General features: G+C 40.2%; 1 long non-coding RNA gene across 1 annotated transcript in view; it reads right to left on the reverse strand.

Moving 5' to 3' along the window:
* The window catches only part of LOC114679408 (uncharacterized), a 62,660-nt gene that overhangs the window by 14,947 nt on the left and 24,138 nt on the right, over positions 1 to 23,575 (reverse strand). Inside the window, exon 3 of the long non-coding RNA XR_013395330.1 lies at positions 4,108 to 9,541. This is a non-coding gene — a long non-coding RNA (uncharacterized LOC114679408). The remainder of the gene's footprint in view (positions 1 to 4,107; positions 9,542 to 23,575) is intronic.

Here is a 23,575-nt window from a genome sequence, read left to right on the forward strand (position 1 = left end):
GTTCATTCTAGTCTGAGAATGCTATGTCTCAGTCTAAGAAGTTAAAACAGGTAACATGTATAAAAGAGAGAAAGTCACTTGCCAGCTTCCTCCATGACTAGTGAGAATTGGAGGGGCGTGGGCTGGGTGTAGCTAGGTATGTAAACAACCTCCAATCTCATTGCTAGTTGCTTTATAAACACTATACCAGTTGCTTTCCAGATGCCAATCATTGCTGGATAACTAACATTGTCTCACTCCAAAGAAGTCTCCACCAAAATACAAAATCCCTAAGTGCTTCTCTCCTTAAAATCACAACAAGCCCTGCCTTTCTTTGACTGATGGAAAGGGGAGTGTTCTGTTTTCTACTAAAGAACCTCAAGGAAACCAGAGGGTGAATTTCTGGTCATTGAAGATGAGACCCAGAGCTATAATGGTCATTCTATCCCCCCAGGTCCTTGCTGGTGACCTACCTGCAAGAACAGGCCATTTGGTTTTCCAAGGTCTCTTTTCTCCTACAAGATAGGACTTAGACATATTGCATTATAGTTACTTGACCAAAATATATTCTTGTTCTCTGACTTCATTTGACAGAGTGATAGGTAAGAGACATTGGAAAAGAAGCTGCCTACTCCGGTAAAATCCATTGAGCACAGTAAAATAGTGGTCTACCACTTCCTTTGTTTTTCCATCAACTCTTGTCTCTCCATGGCTTTCTAAAGTCCCTGTGACATTGTACTTAGCCTAAATGCATCCCATGCCCCTCTTTCCTAATAGCAATGGATGGATTGTTCTTGAGGGTGGAGGGAGTTCTTTGCCAAAGTTATTAACATCACCTTTACTCCACAAGAGCCTTCATTTATTAGTTATTCCTTTATAATTATTTTAAAGAGCTCCGGCTTGATTTTTGTGAGAAAGGTGGGTGAAGACTGGCAAATATTGAGGAGAGAGAAAGAGTAACACGATATTATCTTCTGTAGAGAAATGTGTTTTGGGGGTCAGGAACTGACAGGGGAAAAACACACAGACATTCATGGCAAGAGACTTGATGGAAGCTTAGGGGACTAATCCTGATGCTTACTTTATTTTCTTTTTAATGGGGATGTCAGTTCTGAAGAATAAACAGTCTTTCCTGAATCCAGAGTTATAAGCACTTATTTGTCTAGATAAAGTACAGAAAAGAAATATTGTGTGCTGCGGCCCATAAGTCATCTTCACGGCCTTTCAGGTAAACTACCAAGGATTTTTACTGTTCAACTCAGTGGAACACAAATTGGTAAACTGAGAGCTAACTGATCATGGCCATTGAAGCAGTCCAAAACTGACACCCAAAATTTCATCTTAATCTGAAATGCCAACATCAATTACCTACAAAAGTGCCACAGCAGGGGATACCCACAGAAAGGGCAACATGCATCAGAGGCTTCAAGGAAGGCAACATTCCAGGGACTTATTCTCAATCACTCAAAGGGTTTTCCTTTTTAAAAATTGTACCTGCTATTAAAATTGAAAGCAGCAATTAAGGTAGCTTTACGTTCCAGTGTCCAGAAAAGCTGAAGAATGATATGCAGAACCAAATGTATATATGGACATGAGTGTATATTTTTGAGCTGTTTCATCACCATCATCTGGAAAGCAGAAACACACTTTGGCTAGACTCTTAGATGTTTCTGGACTCTGTTCCCATTAATTTCTTAATGAATGTTTTTTTCTTTTTTAGTGACCATTATGTACCAAGCATTGCGTCCAAAGGCTGAGGCCATAGAGGTGATGCAGACCATCTCTCCCCGCATGGAGTTCATCGTCTAGTGGAAAGATAACATAAATTTAACTATGACACAGTAGACTAAGGGCCATGTTGTCAATTGGATTATAATCTCCATGTAACTGAATTCTTGAGTGTGTCATCAACCCTGCTTGCAGAAATGGGAAAAGGTTCTTGAACTCTGTGTCATCACCCAAATTCACTACTTTCTCAAGCTTTTCCTCAGCCCCACAAACCCCTGACAACAGTAGAAATAGAGGCCCGTGTTCCATAGTCTAAGTCTTTAAAAATTAAAAATCAAGCTAACAGACTGAGAAATAAATTATATCTCACCTCCATACATTGACAAATAGAACTTAATCTCCACCTGGAAGGCCAAGTTTGAAACTTTTAGGAGTTCATGTGATGTCATGGGGTGAGCAGGCCCCAGCTCCTGGCTCCTTCCTTACAGCCAATCCATCTTCCAGCCACACTCTGGCTCCATCCTGCATTATGAAGGGTCTCTGTGTTCACAGAACACTGAAAACTGTTCGGTCCTTCAGAGGATGGATGGGAGAAGAGCACATATGGGCACAGGGATCTGGCTCAGAGATGTTTCAGCAGGAAATTCTGGAGCCCTGGTACCTGTAGTGTGCTCTAGAAGGGGTGCGCTGTCTTCAAGTGAGTGCAAATCCATGATCCCACTTACCCATCACTTCATGTGCTGGGGTGTAGGCAGTGAAACACAAGAGCAGAGTCCTCTGCTGTGTGACCCAGGACAGGAGCTTTGCTTGTGCAGGCATGAGAGAGGTACCCACCCTTTCCTTCCTGATCTTGCTTCCTTGAGGAAACTGCTCCCTGCAGCCCTCTCAGGAGGCGCTTGTTTTCTATCTTGCACTTCTTGAGGATGGGCTGAGTGTCTTCCTTGCTCCTCATTGCCACTTCCAGAAAGTCCCCTCCCTTGGCCATCTTCAAAGCTTAAGCCCGGGGTCTGTAATCCCTGCTGGTTCTCTTTGTGACTTCCATCTACAAGCCCATAGTCTACTTACCTTCATTTCTTAAGGACTTTTTAGCATCTGCATCACTGCCACTCCCTTCAACACACAATCTATATGAAATTTTTGGTGATGTCAATTTTCACCTCAGTGTTCCCTCTAAGTTTGTTAACCTCTTGTCTTTCAATAATCTTGTTTTCCACCTTACTTCAGTCACTCATTCTCACGATTACATCCTAGATTTGTTATTTCCAGCAACTACACTCCCTTCATAATGTCAATTTCAAGCAGTTCCCTTACTTTTTCCAAGTAATTCTCTCTAAACTCTCATTCCTGCAGACCTTCAACTACCTCACGACTTCCAATCCATTGATCCCGTCAACCCTACTTTTACCCTGTCCTGCACCGATCTCATCTTGTTACTTCCCTCCTTACCCAACTTAAATTCCATGATCAGTCCTTAATGATGTCTCTTACCGTCACCCCATTTTCCCTTGTTCAACTCTCCCTTTTTCATGCTCCCTTAGAAACCCTAGCTCGGGTTAACTCCAATCTTCTTTTTACTTTGTGGCTGAATGCATAAAATTGAAAGTTTTGTGAAACATTCACACAGCCTGATTTCACTTTCAATTCACAGCTTCTAACTTTATGTAGATGCTTGGTGCTGTCCACCAATTCTTCTACACTTTCCTTATACATTCTTTCTCTCCTACACGACGGCTTCATACCTTTTCTTCTTTCTCAAAACTTCCAATCTTTCTGCTCTGCACACTCTTAAGATAACCTGGCTTCCCGTTTTAACTAAGGAGGCAGAAAAAACCAGAATAGAGCTTTCACACATTACCCCTCCACATCTATCCATATGCTTGCGTTTGAATCCATATTCTTCATATTCTTGCCTGTTACTCTGTTTAAACTGTCTTTGTTTCTTGTTAAGGCAAAATTCCTCCACTCATGCATGGCATCTTTTCCTCTCTTGCCTATACAAAGACCTCAATCCAACAATTATCCCAAATTCTTCTATTTCATCCAACCTATTGAATAATTCCCATCACCAAATAAACATACCATTTTTCTCGGCTTAAAAACTAAAAAAAATTACACTTTCTTGGTTTCTTGCCACAAACTCTCTCCACTGTTACATAGTTTCCCCACTGCCGTTTACTTGAGGCTTTTTTTTTTTTTTTTTTTTTTTTTTTTTTTTTTTGAGACGGAGTCTCGCTCTGTCGCCCAGGCTGGAGTGCGGTGGCGCGATCTCGGCTCACTGCAAGCTCCGCCTCCCGGGTTTACGCCATTCTCCTGCCTCAGCCTCCCGAGTAGCTGGGACTACCGGCGCCCGCCACCTCGCCTGGCTAATTTTTTGTATTTTTAGTAGAGACGGGGTTTTACCGTGTTAGCCAGGATGATGTCGATCTCCTGACCTCGTAATCCATCTGCCTCAGCCTCCCAAAGTGCTGGGATTACAGGCGTGAGCCACCGTGCCCGGTCAACTTGATGCCTTTTATTCCTGTCCTCCCATTATTTCTTGCACATGCTCCATTCAAGCTCTGACATAACTGCTTGACTGATACAGAACCACTTATGACCTCTATGTGGCCAAATCCAATGGTTAATTCTCTACCATATTATTGACCTATCAGGGGCTTTCATAGATTTTCTGCAAAGAAGGCCACCAATAATCCTTCTAACCCATAATACTTATGCCACTGTTTCCTTCAAAAGGCAAAGCGTATTTCCTTGGTGGAGCTTGCGACATGCTTTGATCAATTAAATACATTGGAAGGGATGCTGTGCCAATTGCAAAACTAGGAATGTATTATCTCAGTCTCTCCCTCTCTTCCTCTCTCTCTTGCTCTCTCACTCTTTCTGTTTTCCCTCTCAACAGATAGATAGATAATTTTTGAAATGCCTGGTCCCTTGCACTTAATACATTGCAGGCTAAGCTCAATAAATAACTACTAATAAATCACAGATGGTAGAAATTTGAGGGGGCCTTGAAGAATGAATTAGAAATCAGGAGGAAAGAAGATGAGAGGAAAGCAAAGGCAGAGAGGCATTAAAATTCATGAAATGTTTGGGATGCCAAGTGGCTCTTTGTATCTCAAATATTAGGATGGGAAGAAAGCAATGATGAAGGTTGGGGCAGATTGTGAACAGTCATGCATTTTGTGTTATCTGTTCAAGTTTAGATGTTATCCTCTGTTGACTACAGAGCTTATGTGAGTATAGCTTCCAGATGGAACTTTTAAGTGCAGATCTTATGTTGTTTCATTGCTCCAGGACCGTCAATGGCTCCTCCCTATTGTCTACCCCTTTTAGTCCTTATCTTTCCTTTCTGACTTTCTTTTTCACATTTTATTTCCAATTCCCAATTTGTCACCTAGCCAGGAGATAGTGTTCACTGGAGCATGTGTTCTTCCCATGCACTCATTATTAGTGCTGTTCTCCCACTTGTAATACCCTTATTGCTCTCATCCCTTTATAAATTCTATGTACTTTTAAGATCTTGCATTGCCCCTTGAGGGTTCAAGAATCATTTTCCAATCATTTTAGCCCACAGAATTTTCTCCATTTTTCAAATCCCTCTTTAATTATGGTTAATACGAAAACATGGTGTGACACTTGATTGTTCTCCATAAATGTTATATGTGTTTAGTCCTAAAATCCAAGTATGGGATAAACTTCCTGAGGGAAAGATTTACATCTTATGATACATTTCCGCATTCTTTGCAGTTTTAATGTAGCTGGGAGGACAGTGGTTGTGAGCTAGTTAGGTAGGGCAAACCCAGGGCATCTACTGTCAAAGGTTGGGCTTGGGATGGGCGGCAGAGGAGGATTCTGCTAGTGTCAGTGGTGCCAATGACTTATATACAGGAAAGTAGCTATTTTATTCTAAGATCTGTTCTTAATGTCCCCTACTAAAGGGGCAGAGTATTGTATTCCCTTACCTGCAGCATTCCATAGAGTAGCAAATATACAGAAATAGAGCTCACAAAATGCAAAGGAGGAAACTAAAATTCGAACACTGGAACAACAGATAAATAAGGTTCCTAGAGTGCGTATTTTTAAAAGCCCATGTTTCTGTTCTGGTATCATGGATTGTGGAAGTAGAAACACCAGCAGTCAGAGCTGTGGAATAGCCAAAAATCAATTTAAAATCTGAGCCTAGCACAATTGCTGAAGGAAAAGCTGTGAATTCTCTACAATTGGTATGAAAAGTCAATGATAAGAGGAAAACCGTGAGCACAGTTCAGCGTGGCATGAAACAAAGTCAGAGGACACAGAGCAGGCACACAATGTGAAACCTTAATGACAAAGGAAATTCAAACTAGATGCCCCAGTCTTTTACTGATAAGAGTTGAAAAGTTAATACCAGAATTATGCTGCCCATTAGAATATTATAATAAATATAATTACAATGGAGATTCTTTTCTTGAGCAACACACATATTGCTCAAGTTTGAATATTGCTGGTATACTGGAAAACATTTGAACCCAAGGTCAGGAAACTTGACCTTGGACCTACTCATGCCTATTGCTATCTGTTCATTTATTTTTTTCATGTATTCATTCAATCATTCCAACAAAACGTTTAAAAACCTATTTAGGCTTCAGGCTTAAAGTGAGCTTAAGCAAATGTCTCAGACTTCTGGAATTCAGATTACTCATCTGCAAAATAAGGATAATAATCCTTATATTGACAACCTTATAAGGTCTACAAAGAATCTGATGAGATAATGTGAAAAGCAATTAAACTATAAATACAACTGACATAAGTTTGTTTAACTTATTTAAATCTGGCCCCAGAAATGTAGTAATTATCTTGGCACTACATCTGCAGAAATCATCTTTTGATCTTCTAAGCCACTATTGAAACTATGAGCAGTGCTCAATCATCTATTCTATGTGCTTTCAGCACACTCCATATGTGGTTCAATGTTACTTGAAAACTGTCAAATACCAATTGGGATTCATCTGATTCCATTGATCTTTTTACTCATCTAAATAGAAATATCAGATTGAAAATTTATCACATGGAAAAAAATGAAGAAAAAGAGAAGGCTTCTGTTGCTCATAAACATATCCAGATGGTGGTAGAGAAGGCTGTGGTGGACTGCTTTTTTGTGCAGATACTACCTCTGTCTTCCCGAAAGCCCTGTCTTCTCTATTTGTGTCCAGGTGGATTCAAAGTACACCTTTCCCAGGTGCCAACATTCAACATGCTTTATAAGGATGCCTACCAGTTCCTTCCTTTCCTGTAAAAGGGCCTGTTTTTAAGAAAACATTGCTTGGCAGTTGTAAACTCAATTGTTAGAATAGCCAGCATATAAGCACATGCATATTTCTGGCCCAAAGATGGAAGAAGGTACGTTCTCTTACTTCTTCACTCTTTGGTGGTTTCTTGAAGAATGGGAGAATTTAGATGTTTAACCATCTTTCCTTCTTTGTTTGGCTTAGTTTTTCATCAGTGACCAATCTCCTTCCTGCATGTAAATGGGCTATTTTGGAGGCAGAAAAAAGTCCCATAACTATGTGGAATAATTTTTAACCCCATTATAGTAAGTCTTCTACATCTTACCATCAGTAGGTTCTTGGAAACTGCAACTTTTAAGTGAAACAATGCATAACAAAACCAACTTTTTTTCTCACCAATGTTATAACAAATGGATGTTATTTGAGGATTTGTTGTAGGTCATTTTGCTTAAAGTCAGTTTCTAAGAGTCTGTCAATATCAAGTGACGACTTACTGTACTATGTTTTCAGTGTATACATAAAGTCAAATAAACATACATCTCTTAGGACCTGGACAAGGTAATGGCCGGAAATATCACCAGATAAATAAAGGACTTCTCTCCTGATCCAATGCTCTCCCCTCACATGTGACATGCTTGTCCGTACTGAGCTTTAGAGTTTACAGGACATTGTCTCTGGAACGCTCCCATTTCATAATCACAATAACTACATGAGGTCTATTATCCCCAGTTTACACAGGATAATTCCAAAGGATGAATTGATTCTCAGGGGCTCAGCCGGTTGTATTGGAATTCAAGTGTTTTGACTCCCAGGACTTTGCTGGTGACTTTCCGAACCACCTTGTTCAGCCAGGAAGGTGAACCTAGCACTGGGTGATAGACATATTGTCACCTTGGTGCTCTATGTGAGTCATCTTATCATCAATTTCATTTATGGAAATTCATGAAAAAATTCCAAAACTTCACAACTTATTTATTACTGTCCTTATCATGTAGGCACTTGGTGGACCTTGACAGGGTACACTACATATCTTGATATATTGTCAAATTTCTAAGTTCTCTTGGCCCATCATATGAAAAACTGTACCTTCCCAATCCCTGGGCTTGTAACAATGTGATGGGGCTGTTCTACAAGGAGTGCACTCTGAGTTTCCATTGATAGAAATACAGTGTTTGGAATGTAGAAGCGGGCAGTGCTAGTGTATGCTGATTAGATCACACCTCAAACACAACTTTTACTTCAGGACATTGATAAAATAAAATAGTGTCTGTGTTCAGAGGGTTGTGTCTCCACCACTAGGAACTAGGGATTTGGGCTTAGGGAGAACATGATTGCTGCCTTCGCGTTGGGAAAGGCTGTCAGAGAGAAGACAGATTAGGCTCACTGTGTTCTGCCCTCCAGAGCCAAACTAGGGTCAGTGGGTGGAAGCTAGAGGGAGGCGGGCTGGGGCTCCGTGGAATGTGGAGCTTTCCACATTATGCGATCAGTTCATGCTGGAGTGAGTTGCCCCGGGAGGCAGGAAACTCCCAGGTACCAGAAATGTGCAAGCAAAGACTGAGCCATGTTTGGGCAGAGTTGTCACTGCAAGTATTCAGGCACCAGAAGGAGACAGAAGGAAATAATGTCTCAGATCCCTTTTATTCCAGATGTTCTCAAAATGTTCTCCAGAAATTCATGGCAGAACAACTTGCTCAGAGGCATCTCTTATTTTTAGATCCTTTAAACCAGCTTTCTTAAACACCTCCACCAACAAGCAACCAGGAATTTGTTGTTTTGGGATATTTATTTGGGTTAATTCCCAATTTTTTTTTTAATTTCCTCCCATTTAAGAGGAAAAAATGTATTCCACAGTGGAAATGTAGACATCCTCAAATTGCTTGTAAACTCTTTAAATTGAAGAGAAACTTTCAGTTTTTCTTTTTATAGAAAACAGTGTCACCCTGGTGGGAGATAGTGGGAAACATTATGAATGTGAATGTGTGGGGGTAGAAAGTATATGAGAAGTCTCTGTACCTTCCTCTCAATTGTACTGCGAACCTAAAACTGCCCTTAAAAAAAAAAGAAAAAGTCTATCAAACAAACAAGCAAACATAGTTTGTGCAAAAGGACCCTGACCCTGCCACGTTTCTAGGAAGGGGATTGCGTTACTCTTTCATGAGTTTTTCCAGTATTTTTTATCAGCAGGCAAGAAATGGTACGTCAAACTTCATAACTGAACCGAGTGTAATACAGGAAATGCTTTCAAAGATATGAACAGGGTTTAGGAAAATAAATTGTGCAGAACGTAGGGTCTCATAGTAGTGGATGCAATTACCATTCTCTTCCTGAAGAAGTAAAGGAAGGAGCAGTTTTCAAAATCCGCTGAGGGTCCTCGTATGGAAAGGAGGACTGTCTGAAGCGGGGTCGTTGGTAGAGGAACCCAGCCAGTCCACTATGATCTTGCAGGGAAGGAGCTGAGGAAAACATTCCTTCAGTTTCCTCCCGGCCTCTGTCACTTACTAGCACCTCCTATGGGCAGAGTCAACCGGAAGCTGGCAGGCAAGAGCACCTATTGGTGCTGTCCTCATGCCCTGAAACATACAGAGCATGGGATAGGGTGGAGAGTAAATATGGAGAGGCAAGTGGAAAGTATCCAGCACGTCGTTTCCCATAGCACAAATTCAGGTACCCATTTATTATCTGTTATACTTATAGCCTGGTATGGACCTCTCTGCAGAGTCTCTGTAATTGACTAAGTCTTGTAATTGATTCTAAAACAGGATTAAAAGCAACCATTGTTTTCAAAGAAGTTTTATCTCCTGATTATAGAAACTAAAAAAAAAAAAATATATCAACAATAAATATTTTCATGGCAATCATATTTGGGTCCATTTAAGAAAGGGTTTTACAAAGGAAGATTTTCTGATACTCCTATTTCCCAAATAGCTTTACCAGAATTGAACGACTCCTTCTCTCAAGGAAGCCACAAGCTTCTTATTGTCTCTTTCTCCCACAGCCATGTTGTACTGTCTTTCATGTGAAATCTGTGCTGTACTTTCTAATTTTATTCTAAATGCTCATATTCGATAAAACATTGCATTGCTTTTACAATAAAAACATTTCATTTTATCAGATAGGATTACATGTAAGGAAGACAGTTTCAGTATTGGTGGCAGAGCCCATAACAAGTTGCCAATAGAAAAAGCATACTCTGTTTATGGGATGTGAAATACCGCAGTGTTGGGGCAATCAATGTGGCTATGCCTGCATATAGGGGGATGGGCTCAATGGACATCCCAGATTCTGTGTACATATTTCCTCCTCCTCACCCAGAGGAATTATCAGAAAACTAGTGAGTCTGGTATTTAAACATAAATTCTTCTGTAATTTGGTGCTCTTCAATGGAGGTTTTCAGAGCTCAATTTCAGTTTCATCTCAAAGTGGAATTTCAGAGTTACTTGACAATAACAGGTTTGCTCTTGAAAAATGAAAATGGAGAGTGAAGTCTGGATTCCCCCAGCCCCACCCCCATCCCACTTACCCTGCTGAGGACTTTCAGCCTCTTCCAGAGTAAAGAACATGCTCAGTGTTGATGGAAACGCAGTGAGCTACCTTGTGGAAACGCTTTAGTGCATTTAAATGTTTACTGTAGCAGAAATGCCCAAATCACCCAGAGAAATTCATAGCACTAAAAACATTAAAGCTTGCATACTCTTGTGGATTCATATATTCAAGCTCCTGAAAGATCTAAGATGCATTTGAACTCAAATGCAATATATACAAATAGGCCATGAGGTAGCCTCATATTTTGATCCTGGATGTTCTAGCATTGCATATAGGAGGGTTTTCTTTGTCATTCATCTGGCTAGAGGATCTGGATAAGATAATCAGAAACAGACAATGCGCAGTGGCTCATGCCTGCAATCCCAGCATTTTGGGAGGCCGAAGCAGGCGGGTTACCTGAGGTCAAGAGTTTGAGTCCAGCCTGGCCAAAATGGAGAAACCCTGTCTCTACTAAAAATACAAAAATTAACCAGGCATGGTGGCGAGTGCCTGTAATCCCAGCTACTTGGGAGGCTGAGGCAGGAGAATCACTTGAACCCGGGAGGTGGAGGTTGCAGTGAGTTGAAATTACGCCTCTGTACTCCAGCCTGGGTGACAGAGCGAGACTCCGTCACCACCTCCCCCGCCTCCCCTCGCCCAAAAGAAGATAATCAGAAACAAAAGTGTATTGTGATATTCCCAAAAAAAAAAAAAAAAACTATCTAGATAATCTCCTAAAAAGAAATTTCCCTCAAACAACAACTGTAAGTCCTTGACTTTGGGGACTAAGTTGGAAGACATTGGTAGAGCTGAGACTATTCAGATTCTGATGTGGAAAGTAGAGATATTAGGGATTTCTACAGTATAAAAGCTGTTTGTAGCTAATAAAAATCTAACTAAAAATCAAATCTTCGTTTAATACTTTGGAATTCCATGTCATTTAAGTTTAATAGAAAAAGTAACTATTAGTAGAATTCTTTTAAAAAATGAAGATAAAAGGTGAAACCAATAAAAATATAATTCATTGCCAGGAATTAGATAGGCAGGTAGTAGAATATTTATTATTTTATGGTATTTGTTTAAACAAGTGGTTTTTCAGATAGCACTTCTCAATTACTGTATGCTAGTTATATTTTAAGGCTAGAAAGAGACTCAGTTTAGATCATAATATATGAACCTCTTGTGATTTACTTTTTGATAAATATTGCCCAGTGAAATTTTTTTTTCAGATTCAATATATTGCTTTTCCCAGAAAATACTCGAAGCAGATGCCTTTCCTAAGTAAAGCTGAAATGTGTACAAATTTATCAAAAGGACATTTTCAGTTCAAATAATGAAAAGCTACCCATTGGTCAAATAATTGAAGGTTGGGCAGAGGGAGAATCCAGAATATATTGCGTGTTACACCAGTCCTTGTACAAATATATCTTGGGAGACAGCCTGCTCGGTTCTTTTGCAATAGAGTTGGTCTGGAAAGTGACATAAAATCTTCACTATATCATGTGCATTTTGTACACTTTACAGGGTTTTGGTAATAAAAATATGGAAAGGGTTTGTCAGAGTGTGAAAATGACAAATGATTACATATAAATATTTTCTTATGTTTCAGATGGGAATAGAAGGCAGAGGAATGGTGTGCAATGGTCACACTTAAATTCTTGTCACCGTTTAACCAATAAGATCAGTAATTACCCTGTTTGCTCTTTTTTATCCAAAGCTGTCCCTCAGTGAAAGAAAAAATAAGAGCCATAATATAGGTAGCAATTTGCAAGGAACATGAGGCAGTTTCTGTGTTTAGGCCAATGGTAAAATGCAGCTCCTTTCAGAATCTTATAGAAGGACACAGGGCAGGGACTGGACAATCACTGGACATTCTTAGTTCTCAAGGTCATATTGCTCACATGGATGGCCCTGGACAAAACGCAAAAACCTTATTATATGTCAAAACGTTCACTGCTTTAAAATTCTTCAGTAGTGCTCCATCGTTTGAATATGACACTCTTATCATTCTGAGTGGCATGCAAGACACTTCACAGCCGGGCCCTTGCTCTGTCTCTCCAATCTCATATCCTGACACCCACACGTCCGCCAATCACCATAGGTGTATCACCATCAATTACTGTAGGTCCTAAGTGAACTATGTCCCCAAGTCTTCCTTTCTTTAACTCATTCTTTACATATTTCCTGGGTTCCTACTACGTGCCAGATAAGACCAAATGATGAGGAGTCAACACGATCCAAAGGCTTGTGCAATTTATGGCCTGGTGGGGCTAACAAAGAAAAATAACAATCCCTACCTTTGCCAAAACAAAAAATAAACATGAGTAAAATAAAAACATTGTGACAGCTGCTGGGAAGGAAAAAACTTGAGTGTTGACATAGAGACAATCAGGGAGGAGAGGAAGGTGGTGACATTTAGAGTGTACCTGGTGAAAATCTATGGCAAAGACTTCCAGACAGAGGAAACAGCATGTGCAAGTCCTAATGTGAAAAAGGCTTTTTCAGGCTCACAGAATTGAACAAAGGCCAGTGCAGCTGGAGTGTGGTAGGTGTAGGGGACACAGCACAAGGTGAGGATGAAGTCGGAGCCAGGCATCAGATCATGCAGGGCCTTGTAGCTCACAGCAAGTGCAATTAGAAGTCATGGGTTGGATTTGAGCAAAGAAGCAATATGATTTAATTTACATTTTTAAACAATTGCTGTGGCAGCTGTATGATAAATGAATCAAGAGAAAATAGGTGGAGCCTTTATTTAGAAGGCTATTCTGGAAGACAAGAAGAGGGATGATAGTGAATGGACTCAAGAGACTATGGAAGTGGAATTAACAATGCATTTGAAGTTTTGTCTTTGAGTAATTCCTACTTCCTTGAAGGCTCAGACCAAGCATCACCTCCCCTGCAAAGCTATTTCTAAGGCCCTTCAATCCTCAAAGGATTGGAGGCTGTCTCCTGTTTTCTAAGTAGCCTGTATCAGGCCTCCACAATGTGACATAGCATAATATTGACTTGCTTGTCTGCCTTCTATAAGACTGTGAACTTTGTTAGGACAGAGGCTATATCTTGTCCTTGTCTGCATCTCCAGCCTGAGCACAGAGCCGGTGCATAAGAGGAGCTCAATAGCTGGTAGGCACATGGGTGAATTGTGCCCTCTGGCCTGCTGGAGAGCTCTTCACAAGACACGAACCCCTGAGTGGGAGCCAGACCCAGGGCTTTGGGATTGATTCTGATATTGAAAGGCCTGTGGAAGAGCGACTGCATACCAAGGACACCTACGTCCGTGAGAAGTGACCAAGAAATCTCAGATAGGAAGGCAAATTGATTTTTCCAAAGCCATTTCAGAGGAAGGAGTTCTTGACTGAGGTGGACTCTCTTGCAAGTACTTTGAGTTCCATTTCTAAACCCTGCTGCAACAATTACAGTTCAGAAACACTTGCTTGGAACATATAGCTCAGCAGACATGCTGTCATTTTTGACAAGGGTTTGCATTTATCAGTTGTGTTTCTGAGAGCTGTTGGACAGAAATCATAACCAAGCTGTCAGCACAGCCTCCCATTACCTTCAAGCAGATTCCTTTTAATTCACCTCCATGTAGATTTAAGTGTCTAACAAGCACCAGGTGCCTGGCTGTTGCGGTGGGGCTGAATGTCAGGGTATTTATAAAGGGTCTCTGTTCCTGAGAATCCACAGGTCTCTAAACAACTAAATAAACACTTGTAATTGAGGATAGATATATGTATATGTATTTATCCATGTACAGTCATGCACCAGTCAACAAAGGACCACATATATGATGGTGGCCCCATAAGATTATAACGGAGCTGAAAAATCCCCATTACCTAGTGATGTTGTAGCTGTCATAACATCCTAGTGCAACATATTACCTTTTACATATTTAGGTACACAGAAACTTACCACTGTGTTACAATGGCCTACAGTATTCAGTATAGTGACATGGTTTGTAGCCTGGAGCAATAGTATGCCATTATAGTGTGTTTTTGGGGCTATACTGCCTAGGTTTGTTGATGTTTGCACAATGACAAAATTGTCTAACACTACATTTCTCAGAATGCATCCTTGTCGTTAAGCAATGTGTGACTGTATATGTGTGTGTGTATATATATGTGTGTGTGTGTGTATACATACAGTATGTATATATATATGTGTGTGTGTGTGTATAACACTGTATGTATACACACACACACCCCTGGTGAGAGAAAAAAATAATGGGATAATTTATTCATTCCTCTAGGAGAAAGAAAAAAGTGTGTATTTATTCAGGGAGAAGCTTAACTTGACTTGGGTCGGTAAGAGTTTGTTATCAGTCTCTCTCTGTCAACTTCCCAGAGGCAGGAAAGCCCAAGGTTTAAGATCTTTAGCACCAGAGCTAGATAGTCTGGGTTCAAATCTGCCAGTTATTTAACTACTCTTCACCTCAATTTACTCAACTGTAAAATAGGATAATAATAAAACATATTACAGAGTGTTGCTGTGAGAATTAAATAAGTTAGTACCTATGTGCCTGGAAAGGTCATTCCACTGGGAATAGTATGCACAGAGGTGATAGATGTCCCTGGAATGTCAAAGAAGAGCAAAACCTCTGGTGTGAACAAAATATAGGGTGTGTTTCAATAGGAAGATTGGAGGGGCAATTGGAAACACAGTTTGTGGCCCAGATCCTGAAGGGTTTTATACGTCACACTAAGAAATTGGATTCTAACTGTAGGCAAAGAGACCTATCAGTGATTTCAAACAGGGGAATGGTATGATCAAGTTTATGTTTTAGAACAATCCTTCCTGAATAAATAGAAAGTTTTGGACCAGAGGAAGAAACAAATGCGAGGCAGTTTCACCAGATGGTTACAGCAATAATCCATGTCAAATGATTTAAAATCTGGAATAGGATGGTAGCAGTAGGGAAGGCTAACCTGATAAATTTAAGGTTTCCCGAACATTGTGATTATGGGACTTTTCCTTCCTTACATAATTTCCAAAAATTCTTCAGGTCTCAGTTTGGGAAGTGCTGGCTCAGAATTTATTCATTTTGTGGATGTTTTGTTTCCTTACATCCTTCTGCATCTTAGATTATTCCTGTAACCCAGCAGGAATCGTGATCACAAATGGAGGAACTCATAAATTATCTGATGATGGACGGTTTGACAGATCAATAAGTGAGCCAGTCTTCCATAGAAACCGAGCTTTATTCTGAAATCTCTGGATTTTCACATCAGCCAGCCTTCCGCCATAATGCTCTCTTTTCTTGGCTGCTCAAGAAACTTTGTGGGGAGAGTAGTGTGACAAAAGTTGTATTTGAAGAATATTAATCTGTTGTCACTCATTTTAGATTGGAGGGAGAAAAACATAGTGCTCTGGAGGCTCAGCATTTCTTTTCATTGCAGTTTATGCAGTTCTTTCTGAAGAGAAAAATAATAATAAATCCTTAAACTGTGCCAGGCAGAAATCTAAGTGCTACACACACAGAGGCACACACACAGACACACACACACACAATCTTTGCAATAACCTTATAAAGCAGACACTGTTATTGGCCCTATTTTGTAGATGAGTAAACTGAGCTATAGAAAAAGCCAAAGTCACATAGCTAACAAAGAGTAAAACCAGGAGTAAATAACAGTAGCTGGGTTTAATAAATGTGGAATGAATGTGTGGGTGAAAGCGTTGAGGAGTTAACAGAATGAATTCTGATGAGAGACTGTGATAAGAGTTAGAAAAGTGAGAAGAAATTACACATTTAGGTTAAGGACAACATCAGGAGTCAAAATGGGAAAGGAGTCCTCTTGTTAACCTGGACAGTGTTCCAAAGAAATTACTCTTCAAATGAGAGAGTTTGAAGTAGAGGTAGTAAAGCAAGTGAAATTTACTCAAAATTACAGAAAATATGGCACGTTGGGAAAGTTAACACATCTCTGCTGCTAAGATCAAGCCCCTGTATTATTATCTGCTCTTATAAATGGTGTTTGAAACAGATGCCATTTCAACCGCAAGGCATTTACTGAGTGAGGCCCAAGAAATGTTTTCAATTTGCTGGTTGTGACTTTGAGAATAGGAATGGCATCTGTATATCTAGAAAGGGTGCAGAGTGTGTGCTGCCTTAGTGACACAGTTCTAAACAAGACATCGACCCCTAGCTGAGTCTGTCAGTACGCTCTTACTTAGCTTCTATATACCTAGCCCTCTGTGTTAGGTGTTAATGCCTAAATACCATTAATCAAAAACAGTCCTAAAGCATATATATACTAGTGTTAAGTATATACTAGTGTTAAGTATTAAGTATATCCATTTCGGAACCCAAAATGGATAAAATATAATCTCTAATCTTCTAATCAAGTTGGAGGAAGCTAATACAAACTTAACTTATACCCAGTATGGGACGATGATAATATGTGAATTGTGTGATAAAAACCAACATAAATTTGTTTTACAAATGTGCAACATAAGACTGAGTAAGAATGACTCAATAGGGATTTAGGACTGGAGGAGGAATTTTAGGTGGCTCTAGATAGGTAAACAGTAGATGTTGAGGAGAAGAGCATTTCAAAAAGGAGGGGAAGCAACAGTACCAAATGCTGATAAAAAATCTGGGACACCATGAAAAGAAAACAAAAAAAAGCCTTTGAGTTTCTCCACTTAAAAAAGATTGTACTGACCTGGATTTATGAAACTAATTACCCTCAGCATATAATGATAATTACAAATGTATTTCTTCTGAAAGCAGAGTCTACTCTTCGATCTTCATGATTTAACTCCCCTAGTTTTGCTACTTTGGGATTCTTGGGTCTTCTGAGTTTTAGAAACCTCTTAGGCTTCCAGTTCTTTTATTCCCAAGGTTGGCATCAAGAGGCATTCTCAGTCATTTGCTCAGACAACATAGAGACTCAGCCTCCTTACTAGCTTAGAATTCCGGCCCTCTCTGACCTGTCCTTGACCTCAAATAAGGTGCCAGTATCTATCCAATTAGGCTCATCCCTATGCTAAAGAGGTAGGCCCGGGCCAGCATCGTCTTTGCACTGTACTTTTATCTGAGTGCATAGCTCATGTATCGCAGCAGGCGAGCTGGTGCTGACATATAGCACACCCTGATTGCCATCAATCTGCTCCCAGAACCATCTACCCAACCATCACAAGATATCACTTTGGGGCTGACATCTTTGGGGCCAAGTCCCAGCCAGGAGATGTGTGTCACCCAGGGATGACAGTCTGATCAAAATGCATGATGGATAGGGTAAAACCATCACCCCATCACTCATGAGCAAGGAGGCAAAAATTGTCAAGGTAGGAGTGTCAAGTGTGGGGAAGGTAATTTCTGACAGGTGATTAATGCCAAGGAGCCAGCAATCATCCAGGTACTGCCAAGAGAAATGGGCAGTTATATATATATTTTTTCTATGACAGTGCCTCCCTTCCCCCTACTCTTGACTTCTGGTTTTACAGTATGTTACATAAAATCTTTACAGACGACATTTTCTTCACCAAATTCTACATATTTTTTCTCCTCAAATTCTAGAGCCTATATTACATACACTGTGTACACACACATTCACACAAAATGTAATTCTAACAAGACCCCATAGTCTCATCACCTTTTGCAAACCAGCCGAAATGATCTCCAGTTAAGGTTACACTGATGGTCCTTAAGGAAGCAATAGGTCAGTCTGTCTGGGGCCAAATCTGGGCTATAACGATGACCCTGAGCAGCTGATTGTATGTCTGTGTTTAAGCTTCCTCCTCTATGAAATGAGATTGTTTTGAGGATTAAAGGAGGATCTCACCTTTGTGGTTTACAGTCAATGCTTAAGTGTTAGGTAATATTATTATTGTACTTCTGCTATGCTTGTTACATATTAGAGAAAATTTTCAAACCTGCAAAGATTTTGTGGAACAAAGGACATCTGGAGGAGGCAGATATAATGAGCTAGAACAAAGGATAATTGGACACTTGAATGGGCCTGAGTCCTTTGCGTTGGAACACAGAGCAAAATAATAGCAGGAAGCAGGGAGCCAAAGCCACCCTTAAAACTGCTGGAAGCTGGTCCTCCTTTTTACCCAGGCCTATGTAGAGGCCCCATTAGCTTATTCAGTTCATGGAGGACTTAGCAGAGGTAACAGAAACCCTGAAGGATGATCGCAGGACTCATTTATGTGGCCCACAGTCATGTGCAGACTTCCAGTGAAAACATGTGTGGATATTCTGAGCATGGAGCACCCAGCAGGCAGCAGTATGTCTCAGAATTCTGGCCTTCTCTGACCTGTCTTGGCTTTAGGCAAGAGACAGAAGCCACATTGGTTATTTCAACAGAGAGAAATCCAAGGTACTACAGAGGTAGCAACTACCAGAAGCAACTTCAAGTCCATGTGGACTTGGGAACAAGGGGAAGCAGAGGTTACAATTATTCATACTTAGGCCTCTAGGGAGGGGCATCCCTCAGCTGGTGCTGAGATCTTTGACTAGGTGTGATGTGGCTGCTTTTCAAATGTTGGAAAAATTGGCGTCAAATGGGATTCAACTGCTGCTTCTAGAACACGAGAACACTTACTGGGGTGAAGAAATGAAGCAGGGGTGCTACTGACAAGGGACAGTAAGGAGCAAGTCCCTTTTCCCTCCCGGAGCCTTGCAGGCTCTCTCTGGTGCATCTTATTGGATGCATTTCACAAGGGCCTCTGGCCAAGCAGTAACGAAGTTTACATGGTCTCAGCTCCTGGGTCACACAAAGCAGGGTATAGAAGCCTGGGTGTGGAACTGAGAGGAAGCAGCTGATTCAAATCTACTCCTTCAACTACCCAATAAACGCTGACTACCTACTGTGTGTCAAACATTGAAGGCTAAGAAGCATTACCTTGTCCTCCAGGGACTCAGGGAAGGAGAAGGTGAGTAGAGGAAACAGAAAGTGTGACTTGGACTGTGACCGAGAAATGCAGAACGTAAAGTAGAGCACCTCATCCAGCCCTGGGAGGAAGGACGGATGGGGAGAGAACAGCCCAGAGCTGAATGTTAAAAATGAGTAGGACCAGGCACGGTGGCTCGCGCCCGTAATCCCACCACTTTGGGAGGCTGAGGCGGGAGGATCACTTGAGGTCAGGAGTTTGAGACTAGCCTGGGCAACATGGTGAAACCTCGTCTCTACAAATTCAAAAGTTAGCCAGGCATGGTGGTGCGTGTCTGTAGTCCCAACTACTTGGGAGACTCAGGCAGGAGAATCACTTGAACCCAGGAGGCAGAAGTTGCAGTGAACCGAGATCACGCCACTGCACTCTAGACTGGGCGACAGACCCAGACTTCGTCTCGAAAAAAAAAAGAGTAGGGATCCGCTATCAGGGGTATCCAAGGGAAAGAACATAGTCATGGGTTCTTAGTTTCTGTTTCTGGTTGGGCCGGTAAAGCCCCTTCCTCATCCCCCTTTTCTGCTTATCACTAGAGACAGAAACTAAAACCCATGGCTTTAGGCTGCTAAAAGCCTAAAACAAAACAAAACAAAACAGAACAATAACAAAACAACAAGATAAGGCAGATTATCTTGACACGGACAGGTTTGCACTAGATGAAGGAGAAGAGGAAAAGTCCGCAGATCCTGACACACAGAACAAGTCGGGAGGGGCCTTGTATGCCAAATATGGAATTGGGATTTTTCTCCTGAAGGCAACGAGAAAATACCAAGAATTTTAACCTGACATAATCAGATTCGTGTTTTGTTAAAAACATTTTGAACATGGTTAGAATGGCATCTGAATGACCATTGGGAAAACACTGCTACAGGCTAGAATTGTTAAATTTAGTTTGCACAATTAATACGTGTACAAAAGAAAGATAATAATAAAAAGTAGACAGTGAGAAATCTCACTCTCCTGCCTCCTATCAATCACCATTTTTATTGTCTTCATGTTTTCCTTGTTGCTTTATTTCAACACAAGTAAATATGAGCATTTATTTTTATTTTCCACCCCTTTTTGCACAGTCTTTTCTTATTTGAAACAATGCTAGAGGAAAGAGGCTCCAAAGTGGGATTTCCGGGTCAATGGATAAATGCTTCAGTAATCTTGGTAGATGTTTCCAGATTTGGTGGCTATATTTTCTTTTTAGATGTTGTACCATTTTGTACTCACACCAGCATTACGGGTCAGTGCCGCTACCCAGAGCCTGGCCAACAAAACATGCTGTAAAAACTTTGGGATAGTTTCTGCCATTCGATGGTTGAGAAAATGGAATGTCAATGTAGTCTTTAATTATGAGTGAAATTGTGCTTTTGTTTCAGATGTTTAAGAGCCATTTACATTTCATTTTCTTTGGTCTATTAATGTTTTTAAAGCATTTTTCTATTCGGTTGTTCCTCATTCATTTTCTGATTCCCAAGAGTCGCAAATATTTTTTCCCAGTTAGTTGTATGTTTTTGAAGGATTTGGTTTTTGTTTTGTTTGCCATATGAGTCATCGTTTTATACTGTCAGGTTATTAAACAGTTCATGCATGTTTTCTGTAAATACATTTATAATTTCATTTCTACATTTAAAACTTGGATGCATTTGGAGTTTGTACTGGTATAAATATAATGTTTTCCTTTCCAAATGGCTATCCAGTGATCCTAACACCCTTTATTAAAATTTCTCTCTTTACCTCACTGGTTTAATGTTTCACTATTATCATATTATATATCATATTATAAATTATAATATTATAAATTTTATATTATCATATTATAAATTTCCCTATGTATTTGGGTTTCCTTTAGGAAATGTGTTTATTCTATTAATCTGTTTATCTATTCCTGAGTCAATAAGTTTTACTTATCCATGCTTTATATAATATTTTAATATCAAATGTTGATTGTCCTACTAATTACTGTTCTTAAGCACTTCAGGTATGACTTGTTCTCAGTGAACCAATTTGGAGCTAAGGTTTAGCTTCGTAAATGTCAAAATGTCTCTTTTACTTATTTTTCTGAAATGGTTTACATATTACCCTAGTTTTTGAATAGAAATTACTATATAATATATATTTTTCATAATGACTCAGGGTCTTTGTTATGAACATTAACTAACTCACAATTTATGAAACAAAATAAGACTTTTAGACATAAAGGTCTATTTGCCCCTGTGTTAAGTGGCCCCAGATTGCAGATTTGCAGAAGCTATGTACAACTCTATCTCCTCCCTTGCTCCCGGTTGCTCCTGGGAGACCCGCCCGGAGCCTCTCTGCCCTCTTCTAACTGTGATCTAAGTGGACGGCTAAAGAATTCTCTGATGAAGAAAGTTGACGAGCTCCTGAGTGCTCATTCATACACACCCTGCTTGGGTTCTAGCTCTGTAGCAACTCAACAAACCCTGACCTGACCTTATCTTCTCTTTAGGTAGATTTAATCAGGATAATTGCTGTATCTGTCCAGATTTGGGTACGTTTATGCTATATTGATAATGTGTCTCTTTCCTGAATTTTCTTCTTTTCAGGTTCCAGTTTGTGAATTCAGGCTCCATTCAGCCTGTACTTATTAACTTGTTGCCACCACCACCACCACTGTATCCCGTCACACTGTATCCCTGACTCTAATCTCCCTAAATACTGAGACCTGTATCTTGTCATAGCAGAGGCTCAATATTTGCTGCATTTGAACAGTTTTATGAAATATAAATATGAAAACTAACTACAATTAAACCTGCTGAGTCTGACTACCAATTGTTGCAGATGCACAAAAGTGGGTAAGAAGTCTCAAGACAGGGATATTTAGAAGTGTCTCAGTCCTACTGTCTCAGTTAGTTGGAATGATCCTTCCTCTTCTATGTGCATTGTAACTGCATTAGGAATTTCCTCTACATTTACCCAATATCCTGTATTATTACTAGGGTTCAGGGCCCTGGCTACAAAAGGCCTTCAAAATAGGTCACTTTAACTTTTGCCAACACTCTTCACTCTGGCTAGGTTCCTTGTCTCTTCTGCAATTTTCTTTGCTGCAGTTTCATAAAACACAATCCACTGATGCTGTCTCCTCTCTGTGCATTTACTCCTTTCCAGCTTAGACACCACCATGTTCCCTTTTGCTCCCAGCTGTTTCTTTGGGGCTGCTGGCCCTCCCAAGACCAGACACTTGGCTCCCAGTCCTCTCACAGTCTCTTCACCTACTATCTGCCCCGTGGGATACTGATTGTATTGTTACATCTTTCTCTTTCTCACTCTCTATATCATAAAAGAGTTATTTACTTGAATAGGAGGCCCATTGCCCCAGGAGACAGACCAGAAATTCTTTGTATGGTACTTCAAGTTTTCTCATTTTTCGTTTAGTAAAGCAGCAGGATCCTGAGGCTGGTTTTTAAGCATGTTACTCTCCAGATGAGTTTCTTTGGCCTTAGTGGCCTCTGTTTGGACTGCTTTTCTTTATTTTCTTCTATTATCTCTTCAATGACAGAGTTGCAAGTATCACTAAATTGTACTTTCCCACAGCAATGCCCTGGTTTCTATGTCTAATGCCTTAATAATAATGGGCTTCAATACTTGATCACCAACAGTACCACGGGTTTTCCTGGATCCCATATTCTGTTCACAAATTCTAGGCTTCACATTTGCTCCAGACTTCACTTTAGAGACATAGTTTGCTTTTTGATTCTTAGCTAACCTAATAGCAATTAAATTGGTTTAGCTGATGCAAAACTGATTTTGATTGACAGATGATGGATGGGTGGATAGATGACAGATAGATAGGTAGAGAGATAGCCAGACAGATAGATAAGTTTCTCTAAATTACGGTTTCTCAACATTAGAACTATTGATATTTTGGATGGGATAACTATTTGTTTTGAGAGGTTGTTCTGTTTATGGCAGGATGTTTAACAGCATCCCTGGCCCTTCTTTACCTACTAGAGAATAGCGTTCACCCTATCAAGTTAGACAACCAAAAATGTCTTCAGGTATTGCCATATGTTACTGGGCGGCAAAATCCCCCCACTTAATAATCACTGCCCTAAATCCATTATACTCCCAGTTATTAGTAAATAATCATGACAAAATCATTAATATTTTAAAGCTAGTGTAATTAAGTGAATACTATAGGCCAGGCCCTTTGGAAAGTACTTTTATACATAAAC

Source organism: Macaca mulatta, chromosome 7 (genome assembly GCF_049350105.2).
Source record: "Macaca mulatta isolate MMU2019108-1 chromosome 7, T2T-MMU8v2.0, whole genome shotgun sequence".
NCBI lineage: Eukaryota > Metazoa > Chordata > Mammalia > Primates > Cercopithecidae > Macaca > Macaca mulatta.